The sequence below is a fragment of the Pristiophorus japonicus genome, chromosome 3 (assembly GCF_044704955.1).
Source record: "Pristiophorus japonicus isolate sPriJap1 chromosome 3, sPriJap1.hap1, whole genome shotgun sequence".
In the NCBI taxonomy this organism is placed as follows: Eukaryota; Metazoa; Chordata; class Chondrichthyes; family Pristiophoridae; genus Pristiophorus; species Pristiophorus japonicus.
In genome coordinates, this window is record NC_091979.1 from 202,806,605 (window position 1) to 202,825,656 (window position 19,052).

Here is a 19,052-nt window from a genome sequence, read left to right on the forward strand (position 1 = left end):
CCTGTTGGTCACCCATTCCCTATCTGGCTGTGTACCATTTACCTGCGGTAAGACCAACTCGCTAAACGTGCTATTCACGTCATTCTCAACATCGTGGATGCTCCAGAGTGAATCCACCCGCAGCTGCAGTGCCGCAATGCGGTCTGTCAGGAGCTGCAGGCGGATACACTTCCCGCACACGTAGTCATCAAGGACACTGGAAACGTCCCTGACTTCCCACATAGTACAGGAGGAGCATAACACATCTCCGAGCTCTCCTGCCATGACTTAACGCCTAGATTAGCTTAATTTGGCAACAACAATGCTAAATGTTACTTACTGATAAAGAAAAAGATAAAGAAAAACTACTTACCAATCAGCAGCCAATCACTTACCACCTTGGCTGTGACGTCACCTTTCAATTTCTTTTACTTCTTCTTTGCCTCCCTGCTGCAGCTGCACCAGCTGGCCTCTCTGATGCTGGGCCTTTTATAGGCCGCCTTCTCGACGTCCCCTACGAAGGCTCGCGGAACCGTGCAAACTTGGCGAACTCCTCAACAATGTGTTGCAGGACGTTTTCGCGACGGAACGGGACGTGAAGTGGACCATCACCTTAAGCCAGGCATTCACGTCCTCAACGTTGAGATTTTCCCAGAACCAAAACTCACTGGCAAGTACTGTGCAGAAAATAACTGTTGATTAAAGAATTAGTCGGACTCAGAGTCCGCCAAGGGGTGTAAATGTGAATCGTTTAACATGCCGGCGTTGCGGGGGTAACCATCGGGTCTGTCTGTGTCAATTCAGACATGTGTGCGAAGGCTGCGGCCAAAAGGGCCACCCACAGAGAATGTGCAGAAGAACTGTGACTGAAAACGTGGCAGAGGAGTCGGCAGGAGGTTTCTGATTCTGCAAGGATCATAAAGTACAAGTTAAAAAGGCAACTCAGCCCGAGGAAGCAGTGCACAAGGTGCACACCTTCACTACCAAAAGTCCCCCCATGATGATGAAAGTGAAGATAAATGGCATTCCTGTTTCCATGGAGTTGGACACAGGGGCGAGTCAGTCACTTATGAGCCAGAAGGCATTTGAGAGGCTGTAGGACAACAAAGAACAAAGACCCAAGCTGAGCCCAATTCAGACAAAGCTGCGCACTTACACCAAGGAACTGATCCCAGTTATCGGCAGTGCGAACGTAAAGGTGTCCTATGATGGAGAGATACACGAATTGCCACTGTGGGTTGTACCAGGCGACGGGCCAACGCTGCTTAGCAGAAGCTGGATGGGGAAGATTCGGTGGAACTGGTAAGACGTCAGAGTACTATCTTCAGTGGACGATGCTTCCTGTGCTCAAATGCTGAGCAAGTCCCCATCCCTGAACCAGGCATCAGCAACTTCACAGGCGCCAAAGTGCAGATCCACTTGGTCCCTGAGGCACGGCCTGTTGATCACAAGGCTCGAGCGGTCCCTTACATGATGAGGGAGAAAGTGGAGATCGAATTGGACAGGCTTCAACGCAAGGGAATCATATCACCAATCGAATTCAACGAGTGGGCCAGCCCGATTGTTCCGGTACTAAAGAGAGATGGCACAGTCAGAATCTGCGGCGACTATGAGGTAACGATCACCTGAGTTTCAATTACAGGAGGTCTTCGAAAGCGAAGGATCCCCCTTAACGGCCTGCCAAATCCGGACCTGGACCAACCAGGACCCCGTGTTATCTCTTGTAAAAAGTTGCGTCCACATTGGGGGCAAGTCAGCGGTCCCAGGAGAAATGCAAGAGGAGATAAAGCCGTTTCACCGTGGTAAAGACGAAATGTCCATCCAATCGGATTGCCTCTTATGGGGCAACCGCATCGTCCTGTCAAAAAAAGGCAGAGCAATCTTCATACGTGACTTACACAGTGCCCACCCAGGCATAGTCATGATGAAGGCCCTCAGGGAGGCTCCACTTAGTCTCTGGTCCTGGCCCTCAAAACCATGGTCCAGGATCCACGTAGATTATGCGGGCCCCTTTCTAGGAAAAATGTTCTTTGTTGTAGTGGACGCCTACTCTAAGTGGATCGAATGTGTAATAATGGATCCAGCACGTCCACCGCCACCATCGAAAGCCTCAGGGCCATGTTCGCCACCCATGGCTTGCTCGACATTCTGGTCAGCGACAATGGTCCGTGTTTCACCAGCTCAGAATTCAATGAACTCATGACACGCAATGGCATCAAGCATGTCAGATCTGCCCCATTCAAGCCCACATCCAACGGCCAAGCGGAGCGGGCAACCCAAACCATAAAGCAGAGCTTGAAAAGTATCACGGAAGGCTCCTTACAAACCCACCTATCCCAGGTGCTGATCAATTATAGGACACGACCCCATTCGCTTACCGGGGGTCTCCCCTGCGGAGTTACTAATGAAACGTGAACTCAAAATCAGGCTCTCCTTAGTCCACCCTGACCTCAATGATCAGGTGGAAACCAGGCGTTATCGGCAAAACATGTACCATGATCGCACGGCTGTATCACGCGACATTAATGTAAACGACCCAGTGTTTGTGTTGAATCATGGTCATGGCCTCAAATAGGTTGCTGGCACTGTTTTAGCCAAGGAGCGGAATAGAGTGTTTTTTGTCAAATTGCTTAATGGACAAACGTGCAGAAAGTATTTGGACCAGACCAAATTGCGATTTACAGGTAACCAAGAACTATCGGGAGAGGACCTTACCTTCAGCGATCCACCTACACACACCCAATCAGCAACAGACCTAGCTGCCAACCATGAGGATGATCCCACCATCTCCAACAGTCCAGTCACACCAACGGCGCTGCAAGACAGCAGTGGCCCGACCAACTCACCTATGCCAAAAGTGACACTAAGACGATCAACCAGGGAGTGCAGAGTTCCGGATCGCTTCAACCTGTAACTAACTCGCATCAAAGACTTTGGTGGTGGGGGGGGTAAATGTTGTCATATATGTTTACTCTGTACATACTATGCTGGTACCACGAGAGAGTGCAACTGTGGGAGGCCCAGGCAGGAGTTGTATAAAAGGCTGGTCACCACATTGCTACCTCACTCTGAGTTACAATAAAGAGACTCAGGTCACAGCAGTTCAAGCACAGCACTAGGCCTCGTGGAGTTATTCTACAGATAAGTAGAGACTGTGGAGGCTTAGTCATTGAGTATATTCAAGACAAAGATCGATATAATTTTGGATATTAAGGGAATCAAGGGATATGGAGATAGTGCAGGAAAGTGGATTTGAGGTAGAAGATCAGTCATGATCTTATTGAATGGCTGGGCAGGCTCGAGGGGCCAAATGGCCTACTCCTGCTCCTAATTCTTATGTTACATAAGAACATAAGAATAAAAGAAATAGGAACAGGAGTAGGCCATACGGCCCCTCGAGGCTGCTCCGCCATTCAATGAGATCATGGCTGATCTGATCATGGATTCAGCTCCACTTCCCCGCCTGCTCCCCATAAACTATTATCCCCTTATCATTTAAGAAACTGTCTATTTCTGTCTTAAATTTATTCAATGTCCCAGCTTCCACAGCTCTCTGAGGCAGTGAATTCCACAGATTTACAACTCTCTGAGATAAGAAATTTCTTCTCGTCTCTGTTTTAAATGGGCGACCCCTTATTCTAAGATCGTGACCTCTAGTTCTAGTCTCCCCCATCAGTGGAACTCTGCATCCACTTTGTCAAAACCCTCATGATCTTATACGTTTCGATAAGATCACCTCTCATTCTTCTGAATTTGAATGAGTAGAGGCCCAACCTACTCAACCTTTCCTCATAAGTCAACCCCTCATCCCCGGAATCAACCTAGTGAACCTTGTCTGAACTGCCTTCAAAGAAAGTATATCCTTTTGTAAATATGGAAACCAAAACTGCACGTAGTATTCCAGGTGTGGCCTCACCAATACCTTATATAGCTGTATTAAGACTTCCCTGCTTTTATACTCCATCCCCTTTGCAATAAAGGCCAAGATACCATTTGTCTTCCTGAGCACTTGCTGTACCTGCATAATATTCTTTTGTGTTTCAAGTACAAGTACCCCCAGGTCTCGCTATACTGTGGCACTTTTCAATCTTTCTCCATTTAAACAATAGAAACATAGAAGCATAGGAAATAGGTGCAGGAGTAGGCCATTCAGCTCTTCGAGCCTGCACCACCATTCAATATGATCAAGGCTGATCATGCAACTTCAGTATCCCATTCCTGCTTTCTCTCCATACCCCTTGATCCCTTTAGCGATAAGGGCCACATCTAACTCTCTTTTGAATATATCTAACGAACTGGTCTCAACAACTTTCTGTGGTAGAGAATTCCACAGATTCACAATTCTCTGAGTGAAGAAGTTTCTCCTCATCTCAGTCCTAAATGACATACCCCTTATCCTTAGATGTGACCCCTAGTTCTGGACTTCCCCCAACATCGGGAACATTCTTCCTGCATCTAACCTGTCCAATCCTGTCAGAATTTGATATGTTTCTATGAGATCCCCTCTCATTCTTCTAAATTCCAGTGAAAATAAGCCTAGTCGATCCAGTCTTTCTTCATATGTCAGTCCTGCCATCCCGGGAATCAATCTGGTGAACCTTCGCTGCACTCTCTCAATAGCAAGAATGCCCTTCCTCAGATTAGGAGACCAAAACTGAACACAATATTCAAGGTCTGGCCTCAGCAAGGCCCTGTACAACTGCAGTAAGACCTCCCTACTCCTATACTCAAATCCTCTCGCGATGAAGGCCAACATGCCATTTGCCTTCTTCACTGCCTGATGTACCTGCACGCCAACTTTCAATGGCTGATGTACCATGACACCCAGGTCGCGTTGCACCTCCCCTTTTCCTAATCTGTCACCATTGTGCCTTTCTGTTTTTGACACCAAAGTGGATGATCTCACATTTATCTACCTTATATGCATCTGCCATACATTTGCCCACGCACCTAACCAGTGCAAGTCACCCTGCAGCCTCTTAGCATTCTCCTCACAGCTCACACCGCCACCCAGCTTCGTGCCATCTGCAAACTTGGAGATATTACATTCAATTCTTTTGTCTAAATCATTAATGTATATTGTAAATAGCTGGGGTCCCAGTACTGAACCTTGCGGTATCCCACTAGCCACTGCCTGCCATTCTGAAAAGGATCCGTTTATTCCTACTCTCTGCTTCCTGTCTGTCAACCAGTTCTCTATCCACATCAATACATTACCTCAATACCGTGTGCTTTAATTTTGCACACTAATCTCTTGTGTGGGACTTTGTCAAAAGCCTTTTGAAAGTCCAAATAAACCACTTCCACTGGTTCTCCCTTATCAACGCCACTAGTTACATCCTCAAAAAATTCTAGAAGGATTTGTCAAGCATGATTTCCCTTTCATAAATCCATGCTGACTTGGACCGATCCTGTCACTGCTTTCCAAATGCGCTGCTATTACATCTTTAATAATTGATTCCAACATTTTCCCCACTACCGATGTCAGGCTAACCGGTCTATAATTCCCTGTTTTCTCTCTCCCTCCTTTTTAAAAAGTGGGGTTACATTGGCTACCTTCCAATCCATAGGAACTAATCCAGAGTCTATAGAATGTTGGAAAATGACCACCAATGCATCCACTATTTCTTGGGTCACTTCCTTAAGTACGCTAGGATACAGTCTATCAGGCCCTGGGGATTTATTGGCCTTCAATCCCATCAATTTCCCTAACACAATTTCCTGACTAATAAGGATTTCCTTCAGTTCCTCCTTCTCGCTCGACCCTCGGTCCCCTAGTATTTCTGGAAGGTTATTTATGTCTTCCTTAGTGAAGACAGAACCAAAGTATTTGTTCAATTGGTCTGCCATTTCCTTGTTCCACATTATTAATTCACCTGATTCTGACTGTAAGGGAACTACATTTGTCTTCACTAATCTTTCTCTTCACATCTCTATCGAAGCTTTTGTTGTCAGTTTTTATGTTCCCGGCAAGCTTACTCGCACACTCTATTTTCCCCCTCCTCTGCTGAATTCTAAATTTCTCCAAGTCCTCAGGTTTGCTGCTTTTTCTGGCCAATTTACATGCCTCTTCCTTGGATTTAATACTATCCCTAATTTCCCTTGTTAACCACGGTTGAGCCATCTTCCCTGTTTTATTTTTACGCCAGACAGGGATGTACAATTGTTGATGTTCATCCATGTGATCTTTAAATGTCTGCCATTGCCTGTCAACCGTCAACCCTTTAAGTATCATTCACCAGTCTATCCTAGCCAATTCAAGTCTCATACCATCGAAGTTACCTTTCTTTAAGTTCAGGACTCTAGTCTCTGAATTAATTGTGTCACTCTCCATCTTAATGAAGAATTCTACCATATTATGGTCACTCTTCCCCAAGGGGCCTCGCACAACAAGATTGCTAATAATCCTCTCTCATTACACAAGACCCAGTCTAGGATGGCCTGCTCTCTAGTTGGTTCCTCGACATATTGGTCTAGAAAACCATCCCTTATAAAGTCCAGGAAATCCTCCTCCACCGTATTGCTACCAGTTTGATTTGCCCAATCTATATGTAGATTAAAGTCACCCATGATAACTGCTGTACCTTTATTGAATGCATACCCATCAGATTGCTCTGGATGGGTAGTGGAGTCCAGGTGGAAAAGCAACAGGAAGCTTTCCCACGCTCTGCGCTGCTCAGTTGTCCATTTTTAACTAATGGAGCTCGACAGCCTGCAATGGATGGGTCTTTGTGGAGCTGGCAAAGCTCCGCTGCAAATCTAGCTGTCAAAAGCAGCTCAGTGAACATCAACTTGCTGTTCGATTTGTTCTGCCATAGTGCATGACCTCACACTTTCCAACATTATACTCCACCTGCCAAATTTTTTCCCACTCACTTAACCTGTCTATGTCCTTTTGCAGATTTGTTGTGTCCTCCTCACACATTGCTTTTCCTCCCATCTTTGTATTGTCAGCAAACTTAGCTACGTTACACTCGGTCCCTTCTCCAAGTCGTTAATATAGACTGTAAATAGTTGGGGTCCCAGCACTGATCCCTGCAGTACTGCACTAGTTACTGGTTGCCAACCAGAGAATGAACCATTTATCCTGACTCTCTGTTCTCTGTTAGTTAGCCAATCCTCTATCCATGCTAATATATTACCCCCAACCCTGTGAACTTTTATCTTGTGCAGTAACCTTTTATGTAGCACCTTGTCAACTGCCTTTTGGAAATCCAAATACACCACATCCACTGATTCCCCTTTATCCACCCTGTTCGTTACATCCTCAAAATATGTTCTTATGTTTCAATATGGAGCATGACTTCTGGCTGTTGCAGGGTATTTGTTTTCCCCTCTACTTTGATTCATAGACCTTGGGAATTAGAGGAAAGACTCCACGTAATGCAAAGTTTAGGCTTAAACCCAACTGTTAGTTTATTGCACAAAAACCAACTAAAAGTTACAAAACCAGACTTCTTGGAGATTGATGGAAGACATACAAACACCCAACCAGCCAGTTGCTGCTGTTGTCGATTGTAGGCTCATAGAGCTGGGGAAGATGTTGGGTTCTTGCTGCTAGCTTCGTGGCCGTTGTATCTTTTTATGGATGTTCTGAGGTGTTTCTTCGACCAGTTCCCCTGAGCTGTTGTTTCTTCCTTCTTCCTGTTGTTCCGATCTCTTGTTCTCAGCTCTTACATATATACACATTTGATTATACATATCTCCTACTGGGCTGCTTTCAGTTAATGCGTCTGGAGGAGTCTCGATGGCTGTGATGATGGGCCTGGATCTGTTTGGATGGCCACAATTCACACTTACTTTGGTGCACGGATTCGACAGGGCAAAGATAACTCCTTGGGCTAGACTTTCCACCTAGATCGCTAGGGCCCAAAAAAATGGGCGATGCTCCAGCTTTCAGGATCGCTGGAACATTGTCCATTTTTCGGATCGCTACTTACGGCTTTTTTTCCCGGCGATAGCCCAGCGATGTGGAGTGGGCCTTAGCGATGTGGAGTAGGCCTTAGCGATGTGGAAGGCAAAGCATGTGGTTTTTTTTTCAAAAAAGTTTTCCCGCGATTCGGGAGGTCAGGGGTCATCCACGCATGTGCAGAAAGTAAGGGGGAGAGAAAGAGAGAGAGAAAGAGAGAGAGAGAGAGAGAGAAAGACAGTTGAGAGGAGAGAGAGAGAGAGAGTGAGAGAGAGAGAGAAAGAAAAGTGAAAAGAATTGATAACATTAATAGGTCCCAGCACGAGTCTGCTGAGAGTGGGCAGGAGAAGAAGGGGAGGAGGAGGGCAAAATCCTTTTCAGATGAGGCAAACGAGGCCCTGGTCAGCGAGGTGCATTTGCGGTGGGGCCAATTAACCCGGGGTGGGCGTGGGAAACCTCCACCCCGGGCCTACAGAAAGATTTGGGGCGAGATCATTGATGTGGTCTTGTCGGCATCCCACGAGGCGAGGGGGTCCGACCAGTGCCGCAAGCGCTGGAACAGCCTAGTTGCTTCGGCAAGAGTAAGTATGAAATAGGTTTTAAATTGTAATGATCCCCATAATATGTAAATCTCCCAGATTGGAATAAAGCTGGTTATTCTTGCATATATTTCCTGCTAAGATCTGGACAGGGCTCGGAACCTGCGCCCTTTTTAAATCTAATTTTGGCACCGTCTCCTTTTGGGTTACGTTGGTGGATGGAGCACGACTGAGGACTGAGGTGTCCGGTCACCTTTATCCAGACTGGCAGTCTCTCCGGCTGCTGTCACTTACACAGTGACCCAGCCTGGACTGGGGGAGAGCTGCCCTTGCTCGCTGTCTGCATTAGGACACTTTGGAACATTAGCTCCTGTCATTGCCGAGTTCACCAGCTATCCTGATTCTCACCACCCCCCGGGGGCCCTTCAATGGAGATTATAGTCGAGATGTTTGTGTCAAGCATTAGATCCTAAACACGATCTTTGTTATAACCATGCATTAATTGTGGATACAAACCCTATTAGCATATAACGTTGGAAACTGTTGTCTTTCCATGATAGTACCTAATCAATTAGCTTATGCCATGCTCTTATCACATTTGCAGAGGAGGATATCTAAGAACTGCTCGGAGTGTAGGTGCACTGGAGGAGGGCCTGCACAGCTGGTAACACTGACTGACCTTGGGGAACATGCCATGGCACTGGTTGGCAGCCACCCGTGGTGAGGCAGAGCCCTCCCTTTCGTCACGTGAGTAACGTGTAAAGCAGTGTTAATTCAAAGTAATGTAACGGTAATTCATATACGAATGATGTCATGTTATGCATGCAGCTTCTGTCCTACTCTCAGGTTAACAATATAAAAACATAAGAAATAGGAGCAGGAGCAGGCCAACAGGCCCTCAAGCCTGCTCCGCCATTTGATAAGATCATTGTTGATTTGATGGAGGGCTTAGCTCCACTTCCCTGCCCGCTCCCTATAAACCTTCACTCCCTTATCATTTTGTCCATCTCCGAATGATCCAGCCTCCACAGCTCTCTGGGGCAGTGAATTCCACATAGATGATCTACCATATGTACTACCATATGATGCAGTAACATCTCTCGGTCACATTTATTGTAGTAGTGCTGCTCCTCCTACGTCTGCCAGCACAGCCCAAGAATCCCTTCTGTTCTAATAAGCTCAAAAAGCTCAATTCTGTTTTGCAGGTCCAACAACTCCGATGGCATGACAGAGGGAGGCCGCACCTGCACCTCTACAGGTAATCATCATGGGTGCTGAGGAGGCCAACACATCGTCCCCAGAACTAGATGAGGAGGAGAATGTTATGGAAAGTGTGGAGGGTGCCCCTTCCATCCAGCTGGAAGTAGTATCAGCGGCCACTTTTTCGTCGTCATCGTCGACAGAAGAAGTAGCGGGACCAAGCGGCTTGCAGCCGGTGACTCACGCCAACCCCAGGGAGGTCGAGTCAACGAGGTCAGTACACACCACTACTGGCAGATTGGATTGAGGGCTTGACCAGACTGTGCATGGAGAGTGTCGCGATAAGTCGCGAGCTCCTCCAGGCGTTGGTGTGTACACGGGGAACACGTCCCGGATGTCCACTCGCATATCAGAGAATATGCAGCAGATGATCCGGGAGATGCCTGAGCAGACCGCCGCCATCCTTGCCTTGCGGCATGTGAGACTGGTGGGAGATGGCACTGCACCCCAAGGTGCTGTCCCACCAACTGCCAGCACAGATGCGAGTTAGGAGGAAGAACTTCCTTCTGGCTCGGGAGTCGTTTCCTGAGGAATATCTTCCCCTCCACCACTCCCTGAGCAGATCCTGCCACCATCAACCCACCCCCCCCCCCCCACAGCAGCAAGTCTTGAGGTTGCCCGCTGCATGTCTGCCTCATCCTGCTACCCAAGGATTCAAATGGGGGACTAAGACACGGGGGTGGGTAGAGGACCTGGAGGGAAACGTGGCCGCAGGTAGGGAGGGGGGTGTTATTGTGTTATTAAATATTGTTGTATTTTCTTATTGTTGTTGCTGTTTTTTAAATTTATTGTTGGGTGATTGTTGGGAGTGGGAGTGGGTTGTTACAGTTGAAAAATTATATTGTTAAGTTATTAAAGATTTTTATTCAATTTTACAATTGTTGAGCAGTGGCTTCTAATAATGTAAGGTAAGGTAAAACATGAATACAATTGTTGGAAAACAATGGCCAGGCCAGGCAAGGATGAAACATAACACAACTGCAAGTGTTGTCTTTCCATAACTGTAACTGTAATTGTCAGCAATGTAAGTTCATGCAAAGTGTTTATTTATGAGCTGCGGAAGCAAGAGTTTTGCAGCTGCGTAACTCCCACGGGGTTTTTCCAGTCTTCCAGGGGGGCGTGGGGGCATGGATTCATCGCCAGGCTGAATGTCCTCCCCGAGATCCTGATCATCCTCCTCCTCCTCCTCTGCCTCTTCCGCCTCCACTCTCTCCTGAGGTGGACCGGCAGCCCCATCTGGCAATTGTTGTCCTCGCCTTATAGCTAGGTTATGCAACATGCAGCTCACCACAATAAACTCAGCGACCTGGTCAGAGTGGTATTGCAGACTGCCTCCAGAGTGGTCCAGGCATCTGAAGCACTGTTTCAGCACTTCCATTGTCTTTTCGACGATATTGCATGTAGCTATATAGCTTCCGTTGTAACGCTTTTCGGCTTCCATCTGGGGATTACACAGGAGGCATCATGAGTCAGCTGGCAAGGCCATATTCTTTATCCCCCAGCATCCAACCATGACCTTGTGGCTGACTGTTAAACAGGTCAGAGACAGTGCTCTCATTTATTATGTGAGCATCATGGATGCTGCCTGAAAAATTAGCATTTACTTCCATGATGATTTGGTTGTGGTCGACACTGAGCTGCACATTTGGTTACGAAACACCTCCGCATCCTGTAAAGGTGCTCTCAGGGCAATGTTCGTACAGTCTATTGCTCCCTGTACTTTGGGGAAGTTTTCTATTCTCGAGAAACCAAAACCCTCCTGGTCTGTGCCTCCCTGGTCATAGGGAAGCTTATAAAGTCCATCCTGCGTGCGTAAAGGGCTTGAGTCACCGGTCGAATGGAGCAGTGAGTGGCGTGCTGAGAGATACCACAGATGTCGCCAGCTGAAGTGTGAAAGGAGCCCGATGCATAGAAGGAAAGTGCCACAGTAACCTTTACCTCAACAGGCAGTGCGGTCCTGATGGTGCTGGTAGGCTGCTGATCTCCCTTGATGAGCTGGCATATCTCAGCGACGACCTCCTTTCAGAAGCACAGCCTCCAAGGCACGTGTTATCGCTTAAGTTCAGGTATGATTGCTTTTCCCTGTAAGTTCTTTGGGTGTAAGGTCTCCTCATCCGCATCAGTCTACCACCTCTTTGATTGGACTCTTCACTAAACCCAACTTCAGTCTCCAGCATGTGAACATTTACAAATAATGTTATAGAATTTACAGACCCCATCACTATTGCTATAAATGCCCTTTGTGGTCCTCAATAAATATAAATGTGAGCAGATCAGTCAGTAAGGCCCTTAAATAACTCACAAATTAAAATTATCCTGATAAGCCCCTTCTTCAAGCAGCCTCTCACTTCCTCCGACTTTCAAAATGGCATCCGTAATGTCGAATCCTGTGAACAGTGCTAGGTAGGAGCAGCTTTTCTCCAGCGATCTTCTTGCCGAGTGATCAGCCCGGCGATGTGTGGGCGATGTCTCGAAAGTTGCAGTGGGTGGTCACCTCGGCGATGTGAAAATCTTGTGCGCTGATAGTTGGGCCGGCGATCTTTGGTCGATGTTCCAGCCAAACTTTCGATTTTTTAAGTAAAATGGGCGATAGCCTGCTATTTGGGCGATAGATGAGTGTTAGCCCAGCAATCATCAGTGGAAAGTCTAGCCCCTTATCTTTTATGCCCCATTATCCAAAAATGCACGCCTTGTGGGATCCTATGTTGTCCTGGGTTTTCGCAGACTTGTAGTCTCCATAGGGAACTGTTTTTTCCCCTTCGGACAATTAATCCATGGGCTCCTCTGCTTGATTGTATCAAAACCATTTGTCTCAATGTTAATCGGTTCTCACTCCAAACCGCAGAAATTGCATTAATCATGAGTCACCATCTGTCCCAGGCTGGCATTCCTTCTCCTGCCCAGCAGTCCCACAGGTTTTCTTTAAAACATTTTAGCCCATGACCTCTTGTTGTGCCTTGATCATAAAATATGTAAATCTTACACTGTTCCCATTCCCCTCACAGAATATCCTGCACCCACTCGGTGACATCCTTTACACCTGCACCAGGAAAGCAACACACCATTCAGGATTTACGGTTGCAGAAACATCTATCTATCCCCCTGACTATCGAATCCCCTACAAGCTGTACTTCTACATCTGAATAGTCAGAGGTGCCGTCTTTCGAATGAAATGTCAAACGGAGACTGCATTAGCTGTCCCATGGCATTATTTCAAAGTACAGCAGGGGATTTATCCCTGGTATCCTGGCCAATGTTTATCCCTCAACCAACATAACAAAAACACATTATCTGATTATTATCACATTGCTGTGCGCAAATTCGCTGCCGTGTTTTCGACATTGCAACAGTGACGATTCTTCAAAAAAAAATCCTGAAGTCGTGAAAGGCACTGTATAAATGCACATCTTTCTTTCTTTGCATTTGTGCTATCCACTAAACTCTCAGCTTCCCATATGCACTGTAGTGACACCAGCCGCTCCTCAAGTGCAGAAACTCTCTGAGTATTCACTCTGCATATGTGGTTTTCCAGGACGCATGAAGTATTCTGGAGTTCCCACATGGCACTGAATGTGCATGCAACAGGCCCCAGCTGTCCTGTCATGTTTCGTTTTAACGCTAAACCTTTAACCACTAAAAAAAACACTAACCACTAAAAACTAACCAATAAATGAAACACTAACCAAAGTAGGACCTCAAAAGTAGTAATCTCGGGATTGCTACCAGTGCCACGTGATAGTCAGAGTAGGAATCGCAGGATAGCGCAGATGAATACGTGGCTTGAGCAGTGGTGCTGCAGGGAGGGATTCAAATTCCTGGGGCATTGGAACCGGTTCTGGGGGAGGTGGGACCAGTACAAACCGAACGGTCTGCACCTGGGCAGGACCGGAACCAATGTCCTAGGGGGAGTGTTTGCTAGTGCTGTTGGGGAGGATTTAAACTAATATGGCAGGGGGATGGGAACCAATGCAGGGAGACAGAGGGAAACAAAAAGGAGGCAAAAGCAAAAGACAGAAAGGAGATGAGGAAAAGTGGAGGGCAGAAAAACCCAAGGCAAAGAACAAAAAGGGCCACTGTACAGCAAAATTCTAAAAGGACAAAGGGTGTTAAAAAAGCAAGCCTGAAGGCTTTGTGTCTTAATGCAAGGAGTATCCGCAATAAGGTGGATGAATTAACTGTGCAAATAGATGTTAACAAATATGATGTGATTGGGATTACGGAGACGTGGCTTCAGGATGATCAGGGCTGGGAACTCAACATCCAGGGGTATTCAACATTCAGGAAAGATAGAATAAAAGGAAAAGGAGGTGGGGTAGCATTGCTGGTTAAGGAGCAAATTAAGACAATAGTTCAGAAGGACATTAGCTTGGATGATGTGGAATCTATATGGGTAGAGCTGCAGAATACCAAAGGGCAAAAAACGTTAGTGGGAGTTGTGTACAGACCTCCAAACAGTAGTAGTGATGTTGGGGAGGGCATCAAACATGAAATTAGGGGTGCGTGCAATAAAGGTGCAGCAGTTATAATGGGTGACTTTAATATGCACATAGATTGGGTGAACCAAACTGGAAGCAATACGGTGGAGGAGGATTTCCTGGAGTGCATAAGGGATGGTTTTTTAGACCAATATGTCGAGGAACCAACTAGGGGGGAGGCCATCTTTGACTGGGTGTTGTGTAATGAGAGAGGATTAATTAGCAATCTCGTTGTGCGAGGCCCCTTGGGGAAGAGTGACCATAATATGGTGGAATTCTGCATTAGGATGGAGAATGAAACAGTTAATTCAGAGACCATGGTCCAGAACTTAAAGAAGGGTAACTTTGAAGGTATGAGGCGTGAATTGGCTAGGATAGATTGGCGAATGATACTGAATGGGTTGACTATGGATGGGCAATGGCAGACATTTGGAGACCGCATGGATGAACTACAACAATTGTACATTCCTGTCTGGCGTAAAAATAAAAAAGGGAAGGTGGCTCAACCGTGGCTATCAAAGGAAATCAGGGATAGCATTAAAACCAAGGAAGTGGCATACAAATTGGCCAGAAATAGCAGCGAACCCGGGGACTGGGAAAAATTTAGAACTCAGCAGAGGAGGACAAAGGGTTTGATTAGGGCAGGGAAAATGGAGTACGAGAAGAAGCTTGCAGGGAACATTAAGACGGATTGCAAAAGTTTCTGTAGATATGTAAAGAGAAAAAGGTTAGTAAAGACAAACGTAGGTCCCCTGCAGTCAGAATCAGGGGAAGTCATAACGGGGAACAAAGAAATGGCGGACCAATTGAACAAGTACTTTGGTTCGGTATTCACTGAGGAGGACACAAACAACCTTCCGGATATAAAAGGGGTCGGAGGGTCTAGTAAGGAGGAGGAACTGAGGGAAATCCTTATTAGTCGGGAAATTGTGTTGGGGAAATTGATGGGATTGAAGGCCGATAAATCCCCAGGGCCTGATGGACTGCATCCCAGAGTACTTAAGGAGGTGGCCTTGGAAATAGTGGATGCATTGACAGTCATTTTCCAACATTCCATTGACTCTGGATCAGTTCCTATGGAGTGGAGGATAGCCAATGTAACCCCACTTTTTAAAAAAGGAGGGAGAGAGAAAACAGGGAATTATAGACCGGTCAGCCTGACATCGGTAGTGGGTAAAATGATGGAATCAATTATTAAGGATGTCATAGCAGTGCATTTGGAAAGAGGTAATATGATAGGTCCAAGTCAGCATGGATTTGTGAAAGGGAAATCATGCTTGACAAATCTTCTGGAATTTTTTGAGGATGTTTCCAGTAGAGTGGACAAGGGAGAACCAGTTGATGTGGTATATTTGGACTTTCAGAAGGCTTTCGACAAGGTCCCACACAAGAGATTAATGTGCAAAGTTAAAGCACATGGGATTGGGGGTAGTGTGCTGACATGGATTGAGAACTGGTTGTCAGACAGGAAGCAAAGCGTAGGAGTAAATGGGGACTTTTCAGAATGGCAGGCAGTGACTAGTGGGGTACCACAAGGTTCTGTGCTGGGGCCCCAGCTGTTTACACTGTATATTAATGATTTAGACGAGGGGATTAAATGTAGTAGCTCCAAATTTGCGGATGACACTAAGTTGGGTGGCAGTGTGAGCTGCGAGGAGGATGCTATGAGGCTGCAGAGCGACTTGGATAGGTTAGGTGAGTGGGCAAATGCATGGCAGATGAAGTATAATGTGGATAAATGTGAGGTTATCCACTTTGGTGGTAAAAACAGAGAGACAGACTATTATCTGAATGGTGACAGATTAGGAAAAGGGGAGGTGAAAAGAGACCTGGGTGTCATGGTACATCAGTCATTGAAGGTTGGCATGCAGGTGCAGCAGGCGGTTAAGAAAGCAAATGGCATGTTGGCCTTCATAGCGAGGAGATTTGAGTACAGGGGCAGGGAGGTGTTGCTACAATTGTACAGGGCCTTGGTGAGGCCACACCTGGAGTATTGTGTATAGTTTTGGTCTGCTAACCTGAGGAAGGACATTCTTGCTATTGAGGGAGTGCAGCGAAGGTTCACCAGACTGATTCCCGGGATGGCGGGACTGACCTATCAAGAAAGACTGGATCAACTGGGCTTGTATTCACTGGAGTTCAGAAGAATGAGAGGGGACCTCATAGAAACGTTTAAAATTCTGACGGGGTTAGACAGGTTAGATGCAGGAAGAATGTTCCCAATGTTGGGGAAGTCCAGAACCAGGGGTCACAGTCTAAGGATAAGGGGGAAGCCATTTAGGACCGAGATGAGGAGGAATTTCTTCACCCAGAGAGTGGTGAACCTGTGGAATTCTCTACCACAGAAAGTTGTTGAGGCCAATTCACTAAATATATTCAAAAAGGAGTTAGATGAAGTCCTTACTACTAGGGGAATCAAGGGGTATGGTGAGAAAGCAGGAATGGGGTACTGAAGTTGCATGTTCAGCCATGAACTCATTGAATGGCGGTGCAGGATAGAAGGGCCGAATGGCCTACTCCTGCACCTATTTTCTATGTTTCTATGTTTCTATGTTTTTATCACAATTGTTGTGCCAAATTTGACGGGCAACTTACATAATTCCATCACTCTGATTGCTCAGTCTGTCCACTGGGTTCCCAAAATTCTCTCTAAATGATATCTGAATTTTTATTTCCTGACAATTTTTCCATAACAACTTCATCAAAATTTTTCAATTATGTATTTCACAAAAAGGTGATTAATGTTGTCCATCGAATTTTAATTTGTATCCTTTAATATCTTCATTAAGGTGTTTTTTACTTGAAGCCCTCAGCACCTTTCAAAAACCTGAGAACAGAGTTGATATTTTTGCCCAATACTTTAAAGCTTTGAGTTGATTTGGATTGTGCAATCGAAACCAATTTTCCAGGAAGCATCTGTACCACTCAGTCAGCTATTCGGAGAAATATTTTTCTTTTGCTGCTATAGTGTTCCTAACCCTCCCGGTTTCGGCGCGTATAATGTATGCACCTGTGAGTATGCTTACATGTGTGTAGAGCCCATTGCACGGCCTAAGCCATCGAGTCGCTTAAAGGGGCACTGGGTCCTGACTCCACTAGGTGTGTCGAGGAGGCTCAAGCACATGCGGCGATCTCGTCTGAACTGACCCCCGTCCAGACGGAATTGCTCATCAGCGCCAAACCTCAAAACCTCCCTCGGGAGCCGGTGCCTCACAACTTGAGCCACCTCCGGGAAATCCCTTCCGGAACTTTCAGTTCTGTGCGGAAGGTATTCCTGTACAGGCTGCTCTTGCACACCCTCCATTTTGTCATCCTCGTCTGCCATCCGGACACGCCTTGGCACACATCTTGCCGTCCAGAGGAGGCAGGGCTCCCCACTGGAGGGCTCTCTATGCGGGACTCCTCCCTTTCTCTATTGGGGACACATTGCAGCCACATGTGAATCCAAGGACAGGCCCAATGATAATCAAAGATTTTACTGGGTGGAAACCAATCAGAACAGTGTAGGTTTTGGTGTGTATGCAGTGAAGGACAAGCAATACATTCCTTATGTCAGGATTTCAGAACGTTAGTACTGATTAATTAATTGATGGATTAATATGACAATAGATATAGCAGCTGATTACTCAATAATGAGTCAGGGTGTGTATTACAAGAATTTCAGGGCCATACCACTAAAGGCAAGCTCAGCGAAGCTGAAAACATATTCAGGGGATAAACTGCAGATGCTTGGATAAATGAAGTGTATAATACCGGGGGCAACAAGCAAAATTACCTATTATTGTAGTGAAATACGTCAATCGACCGACACTTATGGGCAAAGATTGGCTAAGAGTGCTTCATTTGGATTGGTACAGTCTTGGCTAGATACTCTGCTGGAGAAATATGCTAATATGTTTGAGGACTCATATGAGGGCATCAAGGGATACAATGCACATACTCAGCTTAGGTCGGATGTCAAACCTATTTTTTGTAGAGCAGCGTCGGTACCATATGCATTAAAATCGCAGGTTGAGCGAGAGCTTGATAAGTTGGAGAAAAATGGAGTTTTAGTGAAGACTAACAGGAGTGACTGGGCCACCCCATTAGTTGTAGTTCCGAAGGCAGACAAAATGGTATGGCTCTGTGGGGATTATAAAATAACCCTGAATTGAGCAGTTGATGATGAACAGTACCCTTTAACGACATCACAGGACCTGTAAGCAGAACTGGCGGGAGCCAAAGTCTTCACAAAACTGGTTCTCTCCCACGACTATGCTCAACTCAATGTTGACAAGAATATTCAGCAATACCTGACAATCAACACACACAAAGGTTTCTATTTATATACTAAGTTGCCCTATGGTATCAAGTCCTCACCAAAGATATTTCAGGCTACATGGATCAGATCTTACAGGGAATAAATCAGTTTATGCAATCAAGATGATGTGTTGATAGCCACCGGCACAGAGACAGAAAACCTAGAAATCTTAGAAGTATTCAGATGGTTCAATGACCAAAATCTGAAGCTGAAGAAGAGTAAATGATGAAAATGGTCTCCAACCAGTGAAGGAGAAAGTGCAAGCCATCATGAAAGTGCAAACGTTACTGAATTACAATCCTTTTTAGGCATGGTCTAATATTATGCTTGCTTCCTTCCTGGACTAGCAAGGGTCCTCGCACCAAAATTATTTATTAAAGAAAGGGGTGCATCGGATATGGGATAAAAAGCAACAGAATGCATACGACATATGCAAGCGACGCTTGAGCAATAGTGATCTTCTCGTTCATTGTATCTGACTCATGAACTAAGACTAGCATGTGATGCCTCAGTCATGTTATGAACGATGGGCAGGAAAAGTCCGTTGCCTTTGCATTGCGTTCGCCCAACAAAAGTGAACAAAATTATGC

At 46.0% G+C, this 19,052-nt stretch overlaps 1 long non-coding RNA gene across 1 annotated transcript; it reads left to right on the forward strand.

Moving 5' to 3' along the window:
- Window positions 1–338: 338 nt before the first annotated feature.
- LOC139259439 (uncharacterized) lies at window positions 339–10,477 on the forward strand. The gene is made up of 3 exons (XR_011592569.1): window positions 339–649; window positions 9,032–9,174; window positions 9,633–10,477. It is a non-coding gene; the product is annotated as an uncharacterized lncRNA (long non-coding RNA).
- The last annotated feature ends 8,575 nt before the right edge of the window (window positions 10,478–19,052 follow it).